General features: G+C 45.6%; 1 long non-coding RNA gene across 3 annotated transcripts in view; it reads left to right on the top strand.

Moving 5' to 3' along the window:
• Positions 1-419: 419 nt before the first annotated feature.
• Positions 420-24,081, top strand: part of LOC132809166 (uncharacterized) — a 33,025-nt gene continuing 9,363 nt past the window's right edge. Inside the window, exons 1-4 of one of the 3 annotated variants that reach the window (XR_009642236.1) lie at positions 420-449; positions 10,918-11,024; positions 19,633-19,741; positions 23,663-23,768. This is a non-coding gene — a long non-coding RNA (uncharacterized LOC132809166). Of the gene's footprint in view, positions 450-5,914; positions 5,995-10,917; positions 11,025-17,412; positions 17,594-19,632; positions 19,742-23,662; positions 23,769-24,081 lie in introns of those variants that run through there. The other 2 variants (XR_009642235.1, XR_009642237.1) reach the window with 2 other exon arrangements.

Genomic DNA, 24,081 nt, shown 5'->3' with positions numbered 1-24,081 from the left:
ATCGTATTGAATGGCAGAGCAAGCTCAAAGGGCAGGATGACCTTCTCCTGTTCCTAGTTCTTATGTTATACATTCCTCCCTCACTCGTGACTTGGAGGTGCTGGTGTTGGATTAGGATGGACAAAATTAAAATTCCCAGAACACCAGGTTATAGTCCAACAGGTTTATTGGGAAGCACCAGCGTTGCTGCTACTGCAGCATCAGGTGGTTGTGTGTTTTTCACTTTGTCCCTCACTCTTATGCAAAGCAACAAAAGCCACGAAGCAGTGCGCATGCTCCAGCCAGCAAAGGTCCCCGGATGATTGATGTCAGTGGCGGACCAATGGAAGGACAGGGGCGGAGCTGGAGGACCTGCGGGGCGGATGGCCTTCTGACCAATCAGAGTGAATGAGAGGCGGGACTTGATTATATCACGTGACCAGCGCGGCTGTGCGGGCGAAGAGCTGTCGGTAAGGAAAGAAACAAACAGCAGGAAGCGGGAGGGAAATGGTGTTGGTCTGGGCTGAGAGGTTTTGCGAACATTTGGTGCACATCGGAAAATACTAATTTGAAACTTACAGTCTCGTTTTTGCAGTAAACGGGAAAATGCCTCATCTCGCGATTGACTCATGTAAGTGCCGCCATCTTTATTCGGGGCAATGATTCACTGGACACGTGCAGCCGCCATCTTTGTAGGGGGCAAAGTTCAGAGGGGAGTATGTGCAGCTCTCCCTGATAGAGAGTCATGGGGCAGGATTTACACAGAGCACATTCACACACAGGGAAATGGATTTTTTTCCTCCGGATTTGTTTCGTCATTCATTGAAATTATTTGGATGTGAATAGAGGCGGTACAGTTAGTAAGTTTGCAGGTGACACCAAAATTGTTGGTATTATGGTCAGTGATAAAGGTGGTCTCAGAATACAATGGGATATTGATCAGATGGGCCAATGGGCTGGGGAGTGGCAGATAGGGTTTAATTTAGATAAATGTGAGGTGCTGCATTTTAGAAAAGCAAATCAGAGCAGGACTCACTGAATTGTAAGGTCTTGGAGAGTCTTGTTGAACAAAGAGACCTTGGAATGCAGGTTCACAGTTCCTTGAAAGTAGAGACACAGGTCGATAGGACAGCTTCCCTTTATTGGTAAGAGCATTGAGTAAAGGAGCTGACCAGGACATTGGTTAGGCCACTTTTGGTATTTTGTCTGCAATTCTGGTCTCCCTCTTGTTAGAAGGAGGCACTGAAACTTGAAAGGTTTGAGAATTGATTTTCAAGGATGTTGCCAGGGTTAGAACATAAAACAGTACAGCACAGCACAGAACAGGCCCTTCAGCCCACGATGTTGTGCCGAACATCTATCCTACATTAAGCACCCGTCCATGTATCTATCCAATTGCCGCTTAAAGGTCGCCAATGATTCTGACTCTACCACTCCCACGGGCAGCGCATTCCATGCCCCCACCACTCTCTGGGTAAAGAATCCACCCCTGACATCTCCCCTATACCTTCCACCCTTCACCTTAAATTTATGTCCCCTTGTAATACTTTGTTGTACCCGGGGAAAAAGTTTCTGTCTACTCTATCTATTCCTCTGATCATCTTATAAACCTCTATCAAGTCACCCCTCATCCTTCGCCGTTCCAACGAGAAAAGGCCGAGAACTCTCAACCTATCCTCGTACGACCTATTCTCCATTCCAGGCAGCATCCTGGTAAATCTTCTCTGCACCCTCTCCAAAGCTTCCACATCTTTCCTAAAGTGAGGCGACCAGAACTGCACACAGTACTCCAAATGTGGCCTAACCAAGGTCCTGTACAGCTGCAACATCACTTCATGACTCTTGAATTCAATCCCTCTGCTAATGAACGCTAATACACCATAGGCCTTCTTACAAGCTCTATCCACCTGAGTGGCAACTTTCAAAGATCTATGTACATAGACCCCAAGATCCCTCTGTTCCTCCACCTGCCTAAGAACTCTACTGTTAACCCTGTATTCCGCATTCTTATTTCTTCCAAAATGGACAACCTCACACTTGGCAGGGTTGAACTCCATCTGCCACTCCTCAGCCCAGCTCTGCATCATATCTAAGTCCCTTTGCAAACGACAACAGCCCTCCTCACTCTCCACAACTCCACCAATCTTCGTATCATCTGCAAATTTACTGACCCACCCTTCGACTCCCTCATCCAAGTCATTAATAAAAATTACAAACAGCAGAGGACCCAGAACTGATCCCTACGGAACTCCGCTTGTAACTAGGCTCCAGGCTGAATATTTACCATCTACCACCACTCTCTGACTTCGACCGGTTAGCCAGTTTTCAATCCAATTGGCCAAGTTTCCCTCTATCCCATGCCTCCTGACTTTCCGCTTAAGCCTACCATGGGGAACCTTATCAATGCCTTACTAAAATCCATGTACACTACATCCACTGCTCTACCCTCATCCACATGCTTGGTCACCTCCTCAAAGAATTCAATAAGACTTGTAAGGCAAGACCTACCCTTCACAAATCCGTGCTGGCTGTCCCTAATCAAGCAGTGTGTTTCCAGATACTCATAAATCCTATCCCTCAGTACCCTTTCCATTACTTTGCCTACCACAGAAGTAGAGACTAACCAGTTGGAGGATTTCAGTTGCAGGGAGAGGCATAATAGGCTAGGGCCATTTTCCCTGGAGTGTCATCGGCTGAGGTGATGTTGAAGAGGTTTATATAATAGTGAGGGGCATGGATAGCGTGAATAGACAAGGTGTTTACCCTGGGGTGGTGGAGCCCAGAACTAGAGTATATAGGTTTAGGGTGAGAGGGGAAAATTGAACAGGAGCCGAAAAAGCAACAAAAATTGTGACATTTCAAAGACATTTGAATAGGAAGGGTTCAGAGGGATGTCGGCCAAGTGCTGGCAAATGGGAATAGATTAGGTTCGAATATCTAGTTGGCATAGACTGGTTGGACTGAAGAGTCTGTTTCTGTGCTAGACGTCTCTGACTGTGGGATCATAAAAGTGAACACTGCTCTGATTCGCCTCTGAGCTCCTTGATGTCTACTTGTTCATTATCTAGCTTCCTCAGTCTCTGAGTGTATTTTTGCTCTGTTCAGTATTTTACTATTATGTTCAAAGACCTTTCTGTAAATGAATTGTCCACTGTTGCCCAGCTCCTGGCCATGTTACAGAGGAGGTAGTACTGGATGGTTAGGAAAGGCCAGGGATCAAGAGAACAGTGAGCCTGAAGTCAGTGGCAGGCAAATTGTTGGAATGGATTCTGAGGGATAGGATTTACATGTATTTGGAAAGACGAGGAATGATTAGGGATAGTTAACATGGCTTTGTGTGTGGGAAATTCTCTCTCTCTCTCTCTCTCTCTCTCTCTCTCTCTCTCTCTCGAACTTGATTGAGTTTTTTGAAGATGTGACAAAGATGATTGATGAAGGCAGACTGTGGACATTGTCTATATGGACATTGAATGGTGTTCCACAAAGCAGACTGGTTAGCAAGGTTAGATAACATGAAATGTTGGGAGAACTAGCCATATGGATACAAAACTGGCTTGAAGGTAGGAGGCAGAGGTTGTTGAAAGAAGGTTGCTTTGTCGACTGGAGGCCTGTGAGCAGCAGCGTGCTGCAGGAGTGGATATTGGGTCCTTAAATAATTGACTTGGATGTGAATATATGAGATATGATCAGTAGGTTTACAGAAGACACTAAAATTGGAGGTGGAGTGGACAATGAAGAAGGTTAGTTCAGAATGCAACAGGATCTTGACCAGATGGGCCATTGGGGCGAGGAATGGCAGACTGGGTTCAATTTAGACAAATGTAAGCTGTTGGATTTTGGAAAGGCAAATCAGGGCAGGACTTATACACTTAATGGTAAAGTCCTTGGGAATGTTGCTGAACATAGAGACCATGGAGTGCAGGTTCATTGTTCCTTGAAATTAGAGTCGCAGGTAGGCAGACTAGTGAAGGTAGTGTTTGGTATGCTTATTTATTGGTCAATGCATTGAGTGCAGAAGATGGGATGTCAAATTGTGGCTGGACAGGGCATTGATTAAGCCATTTCAGGAATTCTGTTTTAAGTTTGAAATTCCCTGTCTGGAAAGGATGTTGTGAATCTTGAAAGAGTTCAGACAAGATTGACAAAGACTTTGCTAGGATTGGAGGATTTGGGCTACAGGGAGAGGCTGAATAGGCCAGGGTTAATTTCCCTGAAGAGTCAAAGACTGAAAGGTGACTTCATGGAGATTTATAAAATCATGAGGGACGTGGATAAGGTGCACAGCCAGGGTCTCTTCCCCCCAGGTTAGGTGGGTTCAAAACAAAATCACATGGGCTTACTTTGAGAGGGCAAAGATTTAAAACAGATCTAAGGGGCAAAGTTTTCAAGCTGTGTGTGCTGTGTGTGTGGAATGAGCTGCCAGATGATGTAGTGGAGGCTGATACAATTACAACATTTGAAAGGCATCCGATTGGGTACATGAATAGGAAGAGCTTCTAATGCTGGCAAATGGGGCTCCATTTGTTGAGGATTCCTGGTTGGCATGGACAAATTGGACCAAAGGTCTGTTTCTGTGCTGTACATCTCTATGACACTAATAAATGAAAATAAGATGTGTCCCTCTTTTGTGGAGAGCTAGCAGAAGCACAGATAATTGTCCTTGGAGCTGAGAAGGTTAAGCAGTGATTTTGACCAGCTGCAAATTTGTATCTAGGATATTTAATTTGCAGAGAGAGGGGAATTGTTAACAATGTCACAATTTTAGTAACTATTTTCAGGTAATTTGTAGATAGTATGTGAATATGTGAACATTATTTTATTCAGTAAGTTCTGAGCATCTGGAACAGTCTGAATAGCAGCTGGACACCGACTCAGCAGTTATTCATAAACAGATTTGGAATTTTACATTTTAAGGGAAGACTGGGGGGCTATGGGCAAATGGAAAGGGAATTAGGACAGATTTGCAGCATCTCCAGAGTGAGAGGGTACAGCCCCAATGGGCTGAATAGCCCCCAGCACCTGTGCTCTGTGATACTGCCCCATTGACTGTGAATGTTGAAGCTCACCCCAGGGCAGAGAGAGGGAGGATCCCACCACTCACCTCACAATGGGCCTCGGATGATTGATGTCAGCGCTGGCCAATAGGGGACAGAGGGCAGTACTAGAGCACCAGGTCGTACCAGTTTGTCCTCTAACCAATCGGAGTGAATGAGGGCATCCTCAAGGCTGGAACTGAAGACAGGCACATTAAAGAAAGGCACATATCGCAGAGATTTGAGAAACTGGAGGACGTGAGATAGGGAGCGTTCTGTGGCTGGAGAGGAATTATATAAATGAGAAAGAGTTGTGAGGGTGGATGAGGTGACAGTGATCGGGAGAGGTGAGGGTGGAGAAATTTAGAGTTAGTGAGGATTAGAGTCATAATGTTATACAGCAAGGAAACAGGCCCTGTGGTCCAACCAGTCCATGCCGACCATAATTCCAAACTGAACTAATTGTACCTGCCTCTGCTTGGTCCACATCCATCCAAATATTTCCTATTTATGTCCTTATCTGAATGTCTTTCAAATATTGTAATTGTATTCACAGCTACCACTTCCTCTGGAACTTCATTTCACGTGTATAAATTTTTTAAAAACCCTAATGTCTTATCTCAAATCTTTCTCATTTCTTCTCAAAATGAATGCACCCGAGTTTTGAATCCCCCTCTCCCCCGGCTATCCCCCTTATCTAAACTCTTTCTGATTTTATAAACCTCTAATAAGGTCACCCCTCAACCTCGTGCACGCCAGTGAAAAAAATTCCCAGCCTATCCAGCCTCTCCTTAGAACACAATCCCTCCATTCATGGCAACATGCTGGTAAATCTCTTCTGAACCTGCTCCAATTTACTAATATCCTTCCTATAACAGCACAACCAGAACTGGACAGAGTATTCCAGAAGAGGCCTCCCAACATCCAGTACATCCTCAACATAACATCCCAACTCCTGTACTCCAAGGTCTGAACAATGAAGGTCAGTGTGCTAAGCGCCTTTTTAACCACCCTGTCTACATGTCACACAAACTTCAAAGACGTGAAGCCCTCGGTCTCTTTGTTCCCATATCACTACTCAGGGCCCTACTTTTATTGAGTGTAAGTCCTGCCCTCGTTTGTTTTGTCAGGATGTTATATTTTGCATTTACTCCAATCCAAAAAGTCCTTTTGAGTATAAAGGCAATAGGAGTATAATTCAGAGGGAAATCAGGAGGCAAAAAAGGGATGTGACATAGCTTTGGCGAATAGGGTTAAGGATAATCCAAAGGGCTTTTGTAAATACATGAAGAATAAAAGGCTAACTAGGGAGAAAATAGAGATCCTCAAAGATCAGCAAGGCAGCCAGTGTGTGGAGCTGCAGGCGATGGGCAAGATAGAAAGCCAGTGTTTACTGTGAAGAAGTACATGGGAGATATAGAATGTGGGGAAATAAATGGTGACATCTTGAAAAATGTCCATATTACAGAGGAGGAGGAGATGCTGGATGAGTGGCTAAGGAGCTGCTGCAGGGGAAAAGGATTCACATTTTTTTTTTTGGATCATTGTGATCTCCTCTGGAGTAGAGTTGACCTGCATAAGAAGGATGGATTGTACCTGAATTGGAAGGTGTTAACATCCAGACAGGGAGATATTAGTGATACTCGGGAGGCATTAAACCAGTGAGGGAGTGGGTGTAAACCCAATAAGATAGTGAGGAAAGAGTATGTCTGAGACTGGTACAGTTCAGAAGTCAAATAGTCAAGGCAGGCAAGGGCAAGGCACAGAATGAAGTCGGACTGAGCAGTTGCACTGCATTTACTTCAATAGAAGAGGCCTGACAGGGAAGGCAGATGAGCTCAGGGTATGGTTTTGAACATGGCACTGGGATATTATAGTAACTACAGAGGTATCACTCAGGGATGGATAGGACTGGCAGCTTAATGTTCCAGGGTATAGATGCTATAGGAAGAATAGAAAGGGGGACAAGAGAGGAGGGGGAGTAGCATTTTTGATTCAGGATAGCATTATGTTTTTGCTGAGGGAAGATATTGCTGGGAGTACGCCCAGTGAAGTTGTTTCGTTGGAACTGGGAAATAAGAAAGGGATGACCACCTTATTGGGGTATTCTGCATGGATTTTGTCTGGGTTCTCTGGTTTCCTCTCACAGTCCAAAGATGTGCAGGATAGGTTGGATTATCCAGGCTGAATTGTCCACAGTGTTCAGGGATGTGCAGGTTGGGTGGATTGTCCAGGCTGAATTGTCCGTAATGTTCAGGCATGTGTAGGTTGGGTGGCCCTGGGAAATGCAATGTTACTGGGGGAGGTGAGGAGGCTCTCAGGGTCAGTATCAATGTGATGGACTGAATGACCTGCTTCCACACTGTTCGGATTCTCTGATAATTCTACTAGTTTTAAAATAGTTACAGAAAATAATAGACCAGATCTACATGTTAAGGTTCTGAATTGGACAAAGGCTGATTTTGATGGCACGAGGCAAGAACTTTCACCTGGCCCCTCCAGCCTGCTCTACCATTCAATAAGATCAGGGCTGATCTTTTCATGGCCTCAGCTCCACGTTCCCGATCTCCCACCATAACCCTTAATTCCTTTCCTGTTCACAAATCTACATTTTGCCTGAAAGGCATTCAAATGCTGCAGTCAGCAGGGAATGCCACAGATTCACAACCCTTTAGCTGAAGAAGCTCCTCCTGATCTCAGTCCTAAATCTGCTCCCGCTTATTTTGAGGCTCTGGAGTTGGACCCGTCCCCAGTGGAAATAGCCTCCCTGCTTCTGTCTTATCTCCTCCCCTCATAATTTTATTTGTTTCCTATCCAACGTCCCATTCTTCTAAATTACAATGAGTATAGAACATGTTTTCTCAATCTCTCCACATACACCAACCCTCTCAACTCCCAACTCAAACTAGTGACCCTCCTCTGCACTCCCTCCAGTGCCAGTACATCCTTGCTAATGTAAGGGGATCAAACCTGTACACAGTACTCCAGGTGTGGCCTCCCCAGCCCCCTGTACAGCTGCAGCATAACCATCCCTCTGGCAATGAAGGACAATATTCCCTTCACTGCCTTAATTACCTGCTGTACCTGCAAACCAACTTCCTGTGATTCATGCACAAGGACACCCAGCTTCCTCTGTACAGCAGCATGCTGCATGTTTTCACCATTTCATCATCCAGTTTGCTGTTAGTCCGACTAAAATGGATGACCTCACATATCCCAACATTGAACTCCATCTGCCAGATCCTTGCCCACTCACTTAATTGATCTGTATCCCTGTGCAGACTTGCAATGGACTCTGCAGACATTGCTTTACTCATCTTTGTATCAAATGTGAACTCTGACACCGTACACTTGGTCCTCAATTCCAAAACATTTGTGTAAATTGCAAACAGTTGTAGTGTCAACACTAATCCAAACACCCGTTTATCCCCATTATTTATTATGTTGGTGAACCGATCCTGTATCAATGATAATTACCCATAATGCTGTGCATCTTTACCTTATACAGCAGCCTTTTGTGTGGCAACTTATCGAATACCTTCTGGAAATCCAGGTACACCACATCCACCGGTTCCCCCTTGTCCAACGCGCTCATTGTATCCTCAAATAATTCCAGTAAATGTGTTAGACATGACCTGCCTTTCATGAATCCATGCTGTGTCTGCGAAATGAGACAATTTCTACCCAGATATCTCACCACTACTTCCTTGAGAGATTCAAGCATTTTCTCCACTGCAGAAGTTAAGCTAACAGGTCCTTTTTGAAAAATAGTGGTACCGCATTTGCAGCTTCCAGTCTGTCAAAACCATTCCAGAATCCAACAAATTTTAGTGAATTATCACGAGTTTATTTGTTATACTTCCCCGCCCCCCCCCCACCCCATCTCCTTTAGTCCCTCGAATGCATTCCATCAGGGCCAGGAGACCCAGCTACCTTGAGGCTGTTATCTTTCCCAACATTGCCTCTTTACTGGGAATGATTGTTTCTCTGTCCTCATCTGCCATTGCCTCCACAGGCCTGCCAGAATGAGAGTATATAGACAGTATGTTCCTGTTAAGGCCAAGGCTGGTAGGTGTAGGGAATGCTGCCTGTCGAAAGAAATTGAGGGCCTGGTCAGGAAAATGAAGGAGGCATTTGGCAGGGACAGAGATCTGTGTTTGTGAGAATCCCTAGAGGAGTATAGGGGCAGTAGGAGTATACTCGAGGTAAACCAGGAGGGCAAAAAGGGGATATGAGATAGCTTTCGGAAATGGGTTTAAGGAGAATCCAAAGTGATTGTATAAATACACTAAGGACAAACGAGTAACCAGGCAGAGAATAGGTACCCGCAAACATCAAGGCTGTCTGTGGAACCGCAGGAGGTGAGAGAGGTTCTGTGTGAGCGGAGAGGTTTTACAAACACAATGTGCGCATCGGAAAACACACATTTTGTAACGTCCCAGTCTCGTGTTTTCAGTAAATGGGGAATTGCCTCAGTGTGGCTGCAGGTATGTGTACGCATCACCATCTTTATTCGGGGCAAGAATTCACTGGATACATGCGGAACTGCCAGCTTTGTAGGGGGCAAGGTGCGGCCAGGCGCATGTGCAGCCTTTCTGTGGTACAGAGTCATTGGGCAGGATTTACAGAGCACATTCAAACTCAGAGAAATGGATGTTTATTTCTGGATTTGTTTTGTCATTCATTTAAATGATTTGGTATCGGAAATGAGTTTGCAGGTCATACAAAATTGGAGGTATTGTGGATAATGAAGAAGGTTACCTCAGATTACACTGAGATATTGATCAGATGGGGTTTAATTTAGATAAATGTGAGGTGCTGCATTTTGGAAAAGCAAATCAGTGCAGGACTTATACACTGAATGGCCAGGCCCTGGAGACGTTTGCGGAACAAAGAGACCTTGGACTGCAGGTTCATAGTTTCTTGCAAGTCAAGTTGCAGGCAGATAGGATGGTGAAGAAGGTGTTCAGTTTATATTCCTTTATTGGTTCGAGCATTGAGTACAGGATGTGGGAGGTCATGTTGCTGTACAGGACATTCGTTAGGCCACGTTTGGAATAGTGTGTGGAATTCTGGCCTGCCTCCTATCAGAAGGGTGCTGTGAAACTTGAAAGGTTTCAAAAAAGACTTCCAAGAATGTTGTTAGTGTTGGAGGATTTGAGGTTGGAGGCTGGGCTGTTTTCCCTGGAGTGCAATAGGCTGAGCTGTGATGTTATGGAGGTTTATACTATCAAGAGGGGCATGAATGGAGTAAATGAACAAGGTGTTTTCCTTGGAGTGATGGTGTCCAGAAGTAGAGGCATTGCTTTAGGATGAACGGATAAAATTTCAAAGGGGCCTAAAGGACAACTCTCATGCAGTGGGTGGAATGAGCTGCCAGAGGAAGTGGTGGAGGCTAGTACAGATAAAACTTGTTAAAGGCGTCTAAATAGACACATGATATGATGAGTAAGCGTTTACAGGGATATGGGCCAAGTGCTGGCAAATGGGAATAGATTAGGTTCAGATACCTGGTTGTCATGGATGAGTTAGACCGAAGAGTCTGTGTCGGCGCTATCCATCTCTGACTGTGGGATCATAACAGCTTATACTGCTCTGCTTCATCTCTGGGCTCCCTCATGACCACTTTGTTAATGTCTAGCTTCCTCAGTCTCGAACAATGGGTGTATTTTACTATTACTTCTACAGACATTTTTATACGTTAATTTTTCACTGCCGCCCAGCCCCTGACCATGTGCTGCTTATTAATTTTTTTTCTGGAAAATTTTTGACAGTCAAGAATTCTTTTTTTCCGATGAGCAAGTGTATTTTCCTTCCGTTTCTGACTATAAATTCTGCATCATTTTCGTTCCCTGTAATCCGTTTTGCACTCCCTGAAGCATCAACTGTGTTTCTCCTTCCACAGATCCCAGTGATTAATGCCAAAGCCCTGTTGCCTGGGGAGAGGGTGATGTTTGACTTTCTTGTACAGCTGCAGTTTGTGTGGTGAAGGTGCTCCCACAATGTGGTTGGGTAAGAGACATTACAGATTATTCATTACAGCAACAGTGATGATTTGAAGATAATGTCCAAATCAGGAACAGTTTGTAGTTTTATTATCATGCTTATAATTTCACAAAACTATTATTGGAAACTTTAGACAAGGCCAGAGAAGTAGGTTTTGAGGAATGTCTTAAAGGAGGAAAGCAGACCTGTGAGGTTTTGGCTGTGAATTTCAGACCTTGTTGCTTTGGCAACTGTAAAAGCAGCCACACAGGTGAGGTAATGAATTAACAGATCATTGGGAGTCTCGAACAGAATGGGTTGTCGAGTTCTCAAAGGGTGTGTGATGCAGCGAGCTAGGGATGGTCACAACCAGGAATTATATCAAGGGTGAGAATTTTAAATTGAGGGATGTGGGCCGGATGCTGGCAGGTGAGACTAGATTGGGTTGGGATATCTGTTCGGCATGGACAGGTTGGGTCGAAAGGTCTGTTTCCATGCTGTACATCTCTGTGGCTCTATGTTGTTGATTATGAATAGCAGCCTTTTGATGGATCAACAAGTTTTGGTACGAGGAAGTACTTGGGCAGAGATTTAGTTTTTCTTGAGATAACAGGGAGGTTGAATGTGGGAAGTTGGCCAGGAGTGTGTTTGTATAAGGAAGTCTGGAGATAACACAAGGTGAATGAGAGTATATGAGCTAATACAATGTTAGAATCAGCTCGAAATAGTGGTCTTGTCCCCCTCACCTCACCACACCTCTGGGATTCAGCTGGTTGTCAGGTTGTGAATCAGGCGGTAACACAATCGGGAGCTGAGTGGCCATGGTGGAGCCTGAAATGAGTGTCACTCAGCTGGCTGTTGCTGAGCAGCTGCTGCTTGGTAGCCCTGTTGGTGACATCTTCCATCACTTTACTGCTGATCGAGTGTGGACTGACGGAGGGAAATTGGCTTGGTTGGATTGCCCTGTGTTTTCTGTTGAACATGCCTGGGCAATGTTCCACAATGTCAGTAGATGCCAGTGCTGGAGCGGTACTTGGCTTGGCGGGTGGCAAGTTCTGGAGCACAAGCCATTAGTATTATTGCCAGGATATTGGCAGGGCCCGTAGCCTTTGCACTACTTAACCACTTCTTGATGTTATTCAAACTGAATGAAACTGGCTTAAAACTCACATCTGTGATGTTGGAAACCACTGGAGAAGGCTGAGATGGAGCATCCCACTTCTGGCTGCAAATGCTGTTGACTTATCTGGTGCATGGATGTGTGAGGCCCCTCCATCAGTAAGGGTGGGGATATCTGTGATGCTTCCTGCAGTGAGTTGTTTTATTGTCCATCACCGTTTACAACTGGGTGTGGCAGTACTGCAGAGCTCTGATCTGATCCATTGGTTGTGGGATCACTTAACTCTGTTGCTTGGTGCTGATGCTGTTTGATATGCAGATGGTTCTGTTTGGTAGCTTCAGGTTGGCACTTCATTTTTAGTTATGCCTGGTGCTGCTCTGGGCATGCCCTCCTTTCCTGTCCTTTGTGATGGGTGAGAGCAGGATTTACAAACCCATGAGATTACAGATTGTGCTGGAGTACAGTTCTGCTGTTGTTGATGTCCCACAGTGCCTCAGGGAGATCCAATTTACGTTCCTACATCTCATCAAAGTCTGTCCCATTTAGAACGGTGATAGTGTCACTCAACACAATGGAAGTTTTTCTCAACTTTAAGCCAAGACTTGTGTCTCCAAAAAGAATGTGCAATGGTCGCTCGTACCGATACTGTCATGGACAGATGTATCTGTAGCTGGTCAGTTCATAACAATGAGATCAAGTATGTTTTTCCCTGTTGTTGGTTCCCTCACCACCTGCTGCAGACTCAGTTGAGCAGCTATATCCTTTAGGACCTGACCAGCTCAGTCAGTAATTCTGTTGCAGAGCTAGTCTCGATTGTGGAGATTGAAATCCTGTACCCAGAGTACGTTTGACACCATTTTACTTCCTCAGTGCTTCCTCCAAATGTTGTTCAACATGAAGGAGAAGTGATTCATCAGCCAAGGGAGGACGGAGCGTGGTAATCAGCAGGAGCCATGAGACTTCCTGGTGTCCGGAGTCAATGCTGAGTACTCAGAGGGCAAATCCTCCCTGTCTGTGCCACCACCTCTGCCTGGTCTGTCCTGCTGGTGGGACAGGACATATCCAGAGATTTCAGGAGAAAGTGAAGACTGCAGATGCTGGAGATCAGAGTCGAGAGTGTGGTGCTGGAAAAGCACAGCAGGTCAGGCTGATGAAGGGCTTAGGCTCGAAACGTCGATTCTCCTGCTCCTCGGATGCTGCCTGACCTGTTGTGCTTTTCCATCATCACACTCTCGATATCTAGGGACGGTGATGGTGGTATCTGGTCATTGTCTGTAAAAGGGCTCCTGAAGAAGGGCTCATATCCGAAACGTCGATTCTCCTGCTCCTTTGATGCTGTCTGACCTGCTGCGCTTTTCCAGCAACACATTTTCAACATTGTCTGTAAGAGTTGATTCCATGAGTATGAGTATGTCAGGCTGTTCCTTGATTGGTCTGTGAGACAGCTCTGCACATTTTGACACCAAACTCCAGATGTTAGTCTGGAGGACGTTGCACCATCGAGAGGGCTGATTCTGTGGTTGTATTTTCTGGTGCCTTGTCAGATGCTGAGTGGTCCATCCAGTTTCATTCCTTTGTTGAGACTTTGCAGTGATTAATACAGTGAGTAGCTGGCTGGGCCACTGTCAGGTTGGCAGGATATTTTTCCACCATTGACAATGGTTCCATGGAGATTAGGAGATTCCTAATTCCAGTTATTTTTTCTTGAATTCAGATTCCACCATCTGCCAAGTTGGGATTCGAACCAGGATTTCTGTCATTGGTTTTAATATTTTGGGTAAAAGTTAAATACATTAGGTTTGTTCACTCACTTTAAATATCACTTACCCAGGTTTTGTTTCTTTGTGAAACACTGTCCATCATCCTGTCTCCTCCATCCTTCTCTCCACCAACAAGAGTTTGGAGCACATGGAGTTTCTCTGTCACTAAGACTGAGACAATCCGATCTGCTGCTTCCCTCCCTCCCACTGAGTCAAACTGCCTCACGTGGTGTTCCCGGATTTTGTCCAAACTTTCTCCAATCCCGGTCAAGCCTTATCAGAGCTCATCTTGACCCTTTTACCCTCATCTCAGTAAACCATAGAGTTTCCAACTCTCTTTTCTCCCCCTCCTCATCAGTCTCCGTCACCGATTCACAGATATTGTTCCTTGTTCTGTCTTTTCTGGTTATGTCCTTCTCTCCCATTCTGTGAAAAACTAATATTTGACCTCATGGTTGTTGAAAAATCCTGCTCCATCTCCACTCTCCCTTTCCTTTCTGAATTCCTTGCATTTGGTGTCCCTCATGGATCTATCCTTGGCCCCTCTTGTATCTCCTCTACATACTGACAGGAGGTGACATTGTGCAAAAGCACCATGTTGGGTTTCACATGTACACTGACAATGCCCAGCTCTCCCTCCCCGTCATCCCTCTCCATTACTCCACTGTTACTCAGTTATCAAGCTGCTAACCACATTCCCACTACTCGATTAGGTGCAGTTTCCTCCAATGAAACATTGTCATGGTTAAACCCGTTGCCTGACCAATTCCTTTCCCTTACTGCTGAGCCCCTCCCTCTCACTGAGAACTATACAGCAGAACTACACTCTTCACAATATTGCAGTTCACTCTTCACAATATTGCAGTTGTTTCTGACGCGAAGCTGACCTTCTGATTAGACGTTTACACAATCCCAAACACCAGGAATTCCAATCTCTTAAACGTTGTTTGTCCCCTCCTCACTCCAGCTCCATTGCTACTGAAACCCCTTACCCGTGTCTGTGTTGCCTTAAACGTGATGAATCCGAAACAGAACCCTTGATTCTGTGACTGGCTCAGAATCTGGTTTCAGACTCCCCCCTCAGTATTTACCCTCAGACACATCAGTATTTATTCTGTCAAACCCCTTCAGAATCTGGTGGTGCGGTCTGATTGTAGCTGGTGGAATGGCAGAAGCTGATGTGTTGTATCTGGGTGGAAGGTAAGGACTTGGGGTGGGTGGGGGGAGCTTGCGGGGTGTTCTATCCTTGTTGCAGTTGGAGGTGTGGGTTTCAAAGGCAGAGGTGCAGGAAGTGGAGGAGATACATTGGATGGTATTGACCACATGGGAGGGGAAATTGCAGTCCTTGAAATATTTGGTATTTTGGTATGTTCTGGCTTCACTGGAACACTGCAGTAAGCATGAGACAGAGGTGTTGGCCAGGTGTGTTATAGTGACAGGCAGCTGGAAGCTCGGGGTCTGTTTTGCAGCAGAACGTCGATCATCAGTCGCCATTTCCGCCACCTCCACTGAGATGCTGCCAGACACAGGTTCCTGTCCCCTCCATTAACAGCTATGCACCCTCCCAGCCAGATCGTAATCCACTCCTTTGTCTTTCCAAATGTTCCGGTCTCTCTCTGGGTCCTGTCCCTACCTATTATTTACTCATTAATCCCTATCTCCTGCAGTATAAAGATCTGCAGGTTAGTTGAATTGGCCAAGCTAAATTTCCCATAATGCTCAGGGATGTGTAGGTGAGGTGCATTAGTCAGGAGGAATATACAGTAATAGGGGAGGGGAATGGGTCTGGGTGGGATACCCTTCGGAGGGACGCTGTGGACTTTTGGGCCGAATGGCCTGTTTCCACACTGCCAGGATTCTAATTTTCCCAGCTCCCATCGGTCCTGAGGAAGGGCCACTGGACAGATTCCTGTTCCCAGATGCTGCCAGACCTGCTGAGCTTTCCCAGCACCTCCTGCTTGTTGTTCCTGATTGACCCCATCCATCCACCTTCCGGGTTTGATTCAGGCAGGGGGAGGATCCCACCACTGACCTCACAATGGGGTCCAGCTGATTGATGGCAGCTTCGGACCAATAGGAAAAGGGGGTGGGACTGGTGGACAAAGTGGAACCAGCTGGTCATCCAAACAATGGGATTGAATGAGGGGCGTGGCCAGTGGGATGACACGTGATCAGTAACTCCGCCTGTGCAGTGTCACGTGACTCAGCCGTTGGTGAATGTGGGAGAGGCAAACAGGGAAGGGGAGAGTGGCCTCGGAGACGGAGACAATGAGTCACTTTTGACTGGGAAGTCTTAATTACACTCTGTGCGGGTCATTAATCTGAATTAGAAACTCTTTCCCGCGTTTGCAGCAGATGGGTAAATGGCTGCGGCCCTCAGGCGGTGACAGGTCCTGGGATATGGCCGCCATCTTTATTGGGGGCAAGGTACAGTGAGGGGCATGGACATGTCCTCTTTCTGGGATGGGGGAGGTGGGGGGGGGGGTGGGGTGGTGTACGATTTGAAGAGAGGCATTTACACATCAGTCACATACCAAGAGAAAAATATGTCTTGTATTCTTCCTGCACTGGCTCTGAGTTTTGTTTTGAGAATTCATTTCATAGGATATTAAATCAGAATAATTGAGGCTGGGATCTCAAAAGTAAGTTTTTACAGTCAATGGAGTCATCAGGATCTGAATATCATTGACGTTTAAATGTGGAAGGAGAAAGGTTTGTGGAAAATATCTCCAATATTTTTGTTAAGCAGGAAGATGTACAAATTCGTGGTTGGATCACCCTTTGGGTGTGCGCTATGTTGTGGGCCCTGCAGCTGAGGAAGGAGCTATTGGCCTGAGAGGGAGCACAGATTTATCCAAATTACACCTGGTCTCTTTGGGTCTAAATCTGAGTGATCTTACAATCACTCACTTCATGATGTTAACCTGTAAACTTCATATTTTCAATTAACTGCAAACTTCCCATCAAAAGTCCTTTTGGACTCGAATTCCAGCACCATTTCAGGTGGAACGTTCCAGATTCTGACAACGGTCTGTTCATTCAGAAACTGCTGAGGTCCATGTTGACTCTGGGGTTACAAAGGGCTGCATTGAAAGATGAGATGCTGTCCCTGAGCTCCCATTGAGATGCATTGGAACAGTACAGGAGGCTGAGGGCAGTGTAGGTGTGAGCAGACAATGAAAATGACAGGGCTGCACTGTGAGGGCTGCTTGGCTCAATGAGAGTGTTTTGGAGTTGGGTGTAAACAGAGCGAGGGGAGACAGGGAGAAGGTGAAGCTGAAACTCCGTTTTAGTTCAGGGAACAGACAGTTTTTCAATGATTCCTGCGGAGTATTTGTTAACAGTGTTTAATGTAGTTTTCCTGAGGGCAGTTGAGAGCTACCCACATTGCTGTGGGTCTGGAGTCACATGTAGGCCAGACCAGGTGAGGATGACCGTTTCCTTCCCTACAGGACATGAGTGAACCAGATGGGTTTTCTGACAATCGACAATAGTTTCATGGTCATCATTTGCCTTTTCACTCTAGATTGTATTGGATTCTGATGTCCGCACAGCCATGTTGGGATTCTAACCCTAATCCTCGGAACATTGCACATGTCACTCATCTGGCAGGAATACCATTAAGCCATTGCCTCCCCTTTTTAGCAATGTTTAAAGAAAGTTCCATCATTCTACGTGAACAATGTGCAACGTCCATGTGTCGGCCTCTCCAAAAGGTTAATCAACAGAAATTTGTTTGGGGGTGAAATATTTCACTTTTTTGGGGGGAGGGGTGTTTATTAAACAAAAATGAATCTAAATAAAAATCTGATGCCACGGACATGTAATTTCTGAAGGCGGAGGGGGATTACTGAGACAGGGAGGGTTGTGGGGCCAGAGGGGGACTGTTGTCCAAACATCACTGTGGTGTAAATGGACTGCAGCATTTCAGGGAGGCGGTTAACCACCACTTTCTCCAAGACAAGTGAAGGTGGCCAATAAATACTGGTCTGGGCAGCAAAGGCAACCCCAGTGAATAAAACCAAGCAGTGACCTCTCTGAGCTGACTGGCTGTGATGTTAAAAACCTCTCTGAAAATGGAGCGGGCAGAGAAGAGAAACAGTGACATTTCACAGCTGCCCTCAGAGAGACCTCACCCTTGGAAGTACTCAGAGCCGGGATCAGCTCAGTGAGTTTCAGTCTCTTCAAATATCAATCTTAGTCGTCTTCATTTTATTAAATCTACAATAGTGAGTAAGGTGAGGATTTCTTTTTAATGTCTTTGGGTCTCTTGATTAAATGTTTAAGATATAAAATGTAAGCATTGCTAATCTCGGGCAGTATTTTTTGAGAAGTAAGACTGTGTCTTTGACTTGGTCTGTAGGTTGTGAAGGCGGAGAGATGGCCTGTTGTAGAGTGGCGTGCTGTTCCTGTCGGATGTGGGAGATTAGGGAGAGTCTCAATGATCCTGATGATTATGTCTGCAGGAAGTGTGATTGCAAATCCTATTGGAACGCATGGATTGGTGGAGGAGTGATTAAAGGCAGTGAGGAGTTAACAGGAGGCGGGGGTGTGATATGTGGCCGTCTCAGGATTGCAAGATACTGCAGATACAGTCAGGTAGATGCGTTACCTCCAGGAAAGCTAGGAGGGGTAGGTAGGTACTGCAGGAGTCTCCTGTGGCTATCCCCATCTCAGACAAGTACACGGTTTTGAAAAATGTAGGTGGTAATAGACTTTCAGGGGAATGTAGCACTGACAGCCAAGTTACTGGTACTGAGACTGGCTTCTAACATAATGTGAAGTATATCCATTTCCACACGATCGATAGTGATGGGGGACTCTCTAGTCAGGGGCACAGTCTGCCATTTCTGCAGCTGACAGTGAGACATCAGAATGGGGTGGTGCTGCCCTGGTGCCAGTGTCTCACAGAGGGAGCAGAATATTCTCAAAAGGGAGAATAACCAGTGGGAGGACATTGTACATTGGTACCAATGGCATAGGAAGGGGAAAGCATGGGGTCCTGATGAGCAGGGAGATTTGCTAGTGCCACTCGGGAGGCATTAAACCAGTGAGGGAGTCGGGGTAATCCTAAAGAGATAGTGAGAAAAGAGGTGAGTCTGAGGCTGGTACTGTTCACCGGTCAGACTGTCAAGGCAGGCAAGAGCAAGTCACAGAATGAGGTGCGACGGACCAGTTGCACTGCTTTTATTTCAATGCAAGAGACCTGACGGGGAAGGCAGATGAGCTCAGGGTATGGTTTTGAACATGTGACTGGGATATTACAGCAATTACAGAGGCATCACTCAGGGATGGATAGGACTAGCAGATTAATGTTCCAGGGTATAGATGCTATAGTAAGGATAGAAAGGGACCAACAGCGCAGTGGGAGAGGTGTTTTTGATTAGGGATAACATTATGGCTGGGCTTCGGAGGATATTCCTGGGAGTACATCCAGGCAAGTTATTTGGTTGGTACTGAGAAATACGAAAGGGATGACCATCGTACTGGGATTGTGTTATAGACCCTCTCCCAATAGTCAGCAGGGAATTGAGACACAATTTTACCAGGAGACCTCAGATATCTGTAAGAATAATATGTATGCAATGATAAGTGGTTTTAACTTTACCAACATAGCCTCAGAATGCTGTAGTTTTAAGGGCTTGGATGGAAAGGTATTTGTTCAGTGTGTACGAGAACATTTCTGATTGAGTTTGTAGGATGTACCTACTAGAGAAGGAACAAAACCTGACCTGTTTTCTTTATTCATTCACAGGATGAGGCTGTCACTGGCTCGGCCAGCATTTATTGCTGCGTTTACCCAGAGGGCAGTTAAGAGTCAACTGCGTTGCTATAGGTCTGGAGTCCCATGCAGACCAGACCAGGTAAGGATGGCATTTTCCTTCCCTAAAGGTCATGAGTGAGCCACATTGGTTTTTCCAACAATTGACAATGGATTCCTGTCATCACTAGATTATTTTTTCCAGATATTTATTGAATTCACGTTCCAAAATCTGCCGTGATGGGATTCAAACCCTTGTCCCCAGAACGTTATCTGGGTCTCTGAATTAACTGTCTAATTTCACTCCGTCATCGCTGCCTCTTAGGAAATGAGGCAGGATGAGTGACTGAGGTATTAGTGGGGCAGCTCATCAGCATCAAAGATCCCACAGTATTGTGGCTCAGTGGTTTGTGCTGCTTCCTCAGCACCGGGGACCTGGGTTTGATTCCAGCCTCGGGCAACTGTCTGTGTTGGAGTTGACACATTCTCCCCAGTGTCTGTGAGGATTTCCTTCGGGTGTTCCAGTTTGCTCCCACAGTCCAAAGATGTGTAGGTTAGTTGGATGAACCATGTTAAATTTCCCATATTCAGAAGATGAGGTTTTGGGATGTGCAGGCAAATCTCTGCCTGATGTGAAAAGATCATTTTGGGGTCTTGGACAGAGGTCAGAGGGAGGTGTGGCCGCATGTTTTACATCTCCCGTGGTGGCAAGGGAGGGTCAAGGGTGTGGAGCGTGGGTTGGTGGGAGGGTGTGGACCGAACAAGGAAGGCGCAGCGGGACAGAAATGATCAGGGAGAGTCAATGTGGCTTTGTACATGCACAATTGGGTCTCACTAACTTGAGTGAGTATTTTGAAGTGACGAAAAAAATTGATTAAGCCAGGCAGTGAATGTTGTTTATATGGACATTCAACAAGGTTCCACAAAGCAGACTGGTTAGCAGGGTTAGATCACATGGAATGCAGGGAGAGCAAGCCATTACAAAACTGCCTTGAAGGTAGGAGACAGAGGATGATGATGGAGGGTTGCTTTGCGGACCGGAGGCCTGTGAGCAGTAATGTGCTGCAAGGATGGATATTGGGCCCTTAAATAAATGACTTGGATGTGAATATATGAGGTATGGTCAGTAGGTTTACAGAAGACACCAAAATTGGAGATGTCATGGACAGTGAAGAAGGTTAGTTCAGAATACAACAGGATCTTGATCAGATGGGCCATTGGAGCAAGGAATGGCAGACGGAGTTCAATTTAGATAAATGTGAGCTGTTGTATTTTGAAAAGGCAAATCAGAGCAGGACTTATACACTTAATGGTAAAGTCCTGAGGGGCGTTGCTGAACAAAGGGACCTTGGAGTGCAGGTTCATAGTTCCTTGAAAGTAGAGTCACAGGTAGGCAGGGGAGTGAATGCAGCATTTGGTACGCTCCCCGTTATTGGTCAATGCATTGAATGCAGCTGTTGTGCTGTCATATTGTGGCTGGACAGGACACTGATGAAGGCCCTTCTGGAATTCTGTTTTCAGTTCCAATCTCCCTGTTCTTGGAATCAGGCATCTGATTGGGTACATGAAGAGGGAGGATTTAGAGGGATAAGGGTGAACCGCTGGCAAATGGGACTCCATTAACGCTCTTCGTTATTGGTCAATGCATTGAATACAGAAACTGGGACGTCATATTGTGGCTGGACAGGATGTTGATTAAGCCACTTCTGGAGTTCTGTTTTCAGTTTGAATTTCCCTGTTCTGGGAAGGATGTTGTGAAATTTGAAAAGGTTTGGACAAGATTTACAAAAACGTTGCCAGGATTGGAGGATTTGGGCTACAGGGAGAGGCTGAATAGGCTGTGGCTATTTTCTCAGGTGAGTCAAAGACTGAGAGGTGACTTCATTGAGATTTATAAAATCACGAGGGGCGTGGATAAGGTGAGCAGCTGGGGTCCTATTTCCTCAGGTTAGGTGGGTCCAAAACTAGAGCACCTGGGTTTAAGTTGAGAGGGCAAAGATTTAAAAGGGATCTAAGTGGCAACGTTTTCAAGCTGAGTGTGGTGTGTGTATGGGAGGGGCTACCAGATGACGTAGTGGAGGCTGATAAAATCCCGACATTTAAAAGGCTTCCAATTGGATACATGAATAGGAAGGGATTTGATGGATACAGGCCAATAGATGGTAAATGGGAATCCATTAGTTTAGGATTCCTTGTTGGCACAGACGAATTGGACCGAAGGTCTGTTTCTTTGATGTTGATAATTTAAGATGCATTCCTCTCTTTTGTGCAGAGCTAGCTGAAGCACAGATAATTATCCTTGGAGCTGAGAAGGTGAAGCAGTGATTTCGATCTTGTGCAGATTTGGTTGCAAGGTCTTGAATTTACAGAGAGAGAGAGGAATTGTTAACACTGTCACAATTTTTAGTAACTATTTTCAAGTAATTGGCAAATAATACAAGGTGAAAATGTGAACGCTATTTTACTCAGTAAGTTCTGAGCATCTGGAACAGTCTGAACGACACAGATTCAGCAGGTATTCTGAAACAGACTTGGAATTTTACTTTTTAAGGAAAGATTTGGGAGGCTATGGGCTCATGGGAGGGGACTTGGGACAGATTTGCAGCATCTCCAGAGAGAGAGAGAATACAGCCCCAATGGGCTGAATAGCCCCCAGCCCATGTGCTGGGTGATACTGCTCTATTCACTGTGAATGATGAAGTTCATCCCAGGGCAGAGAGAGGGAGGAGCCAACCACTCTCATGACAATGGTGCCCGGCTGATTGATGGCAGCTCCAGACCAATAGGAGGAGAGTCTGTGTGGTCCTGCAGCCAATGGGAGTGAATGAGGGGTGTGGCCAGCAAGACAACACCTGTCCATGAGCTGTGCAGGTGCAGTGTCACTGGGTGGGGGTGGGAGAGACAGCAGGGACTGGGAAAGAGGCTGTTGGACCTGAATTACAAACTCCCGGTAAATTAAAACCAAAAGAACTGCGGAAGATGTAAAACAGAAACAACAACCAGGAGGGTCTGGAAAATCTCAACAGGTCTGGCAGCATCTGTGAAGAGAAATCAGAGTTAAAGTTTAAGATCCGGTGTCCCTTCCACAGAACAGATGTTACTGAGGAAAAAAAGTCAGTTTATTTGCAGAAGATCGTGTGGGGGGAGGATATAAGGAGTAAAGGTGGGAATAGAGTGAGAAGAACGGTTGGATAAAGGAGTGGATAACAATGTGGCTGGGGGAGGGTGACTAGCTGTTAATGGAGACTGTTAGTGGCTAACCTTAGGTAGTGTGTAATGACAGGCTGTGAGGACAAGGTCTGGTGTGTGGGGTAGGGGGCTTCGACATGGGGTTCTTAACCTATGGTTAGCCCCTAACTGTCTCCATTGTAAGCTGTTGCCCACCTATATCACTCCACAATTGGAGCTGCCGAGGACACAAACCTTTGGAATATCCTCCCTAACCCCCTCTGTCCACCTTAAAGATGTATCTAAAAATCGTTCTCTTTAATCAACGTTTCCATCATCCGTGAAGCATTTTAGGAGATTTGTCAATGTGAAAGGCTCCATACAATGCAGGTAGTTGTTGTTATTGTCTGACATCAGGAGAAACAGGGATGAGCCCTCTCTCTCTTATACCTGATGAACAGCAGCAAAAGCAGGAAGCACTGAGCATGCTCCAGCCCACAATGGGCCTCGGATTATTGATGTTAATTCGGGAACGGGGGCCAGAGGTGCTAGTTGTTGCTTCAACCAATCGGAGTGAATGAGGGGCGGGACAATACTCAACCACGTGGTAAACTTCACGGACAGCACAGTGTGTTGTGACCAAGACATTGGAAATGTGTGAAGGTGCAGGGCAGGGGAAAGGAAAGACGTATTGACCAGAAAGAGAAGGAAATTTTCACGGTATGGAATGAGAGGTTTTACAGAACGTAGTGCACATTGTAAAACACCAATTTGAAAATCCCAAATGCTGCACCATTTTCCCTCCCTATAATGCATTTTACACTCCCTGAAATATCAACTGTTTCTCCCTCCACAGATCCCAGTGATCAGTGCCAAAGCCCCATTGCCTGGGGAGAGGGTGATGTTTGACTTCCTGTACAGCTGCAATTCATGTGGTGAAGGTGCTCCCACAATGTGGTTGGGTAAGAGCTGTTATAGATTATTCACTCAGCGACAGTGAAGAGTTGACAATGTATGTGCAAATCAACAACAGTTTGTTTTTTTTTAAGTTTATAATTCCACAGAAATACTATTGAGAGCTTCTGACATAAAGCCACAGATGGGGATATTAGGTCAGGTGATCAAAAGAACTGCCAAATAAACAGGTTTTCAGGAATACCTGAAAGGAGGAAAGCAGGTCTGAGAGGGTTAGGGTGGGAATTCCAGACAGTGTTGCCTTGGCAACAGTAGAAACAGCCAGACAGGTGAAGCAATGAATAAACATATCGTTGGGAA

The sequence above is a fragment of the Hemiscyllium ocellatum genome, unplaced genomic scaffold (assembly GCF_020745735.1).
Source record: "Hemiscyllium ocellatum isolate sHemOce1 unplaced genomic scaffold, sHemOce1.pat.X.cur. scaffold_1014_rpt, whole genome shotgun sequence".
Classification (NCBI taxonomy): Eukaryota; Metazoa; Chordata; class Chondrichthyes; order Orectolobiformes; family Hemiscylliidae; genus Hemiscyllium; species Hemiscyllium ocellatum.
The sequence above is the reverse complement of the archived record's forward strand: the minus strand, read 5'-3'. Positions and strand labels throughout refer to the sequence as shown.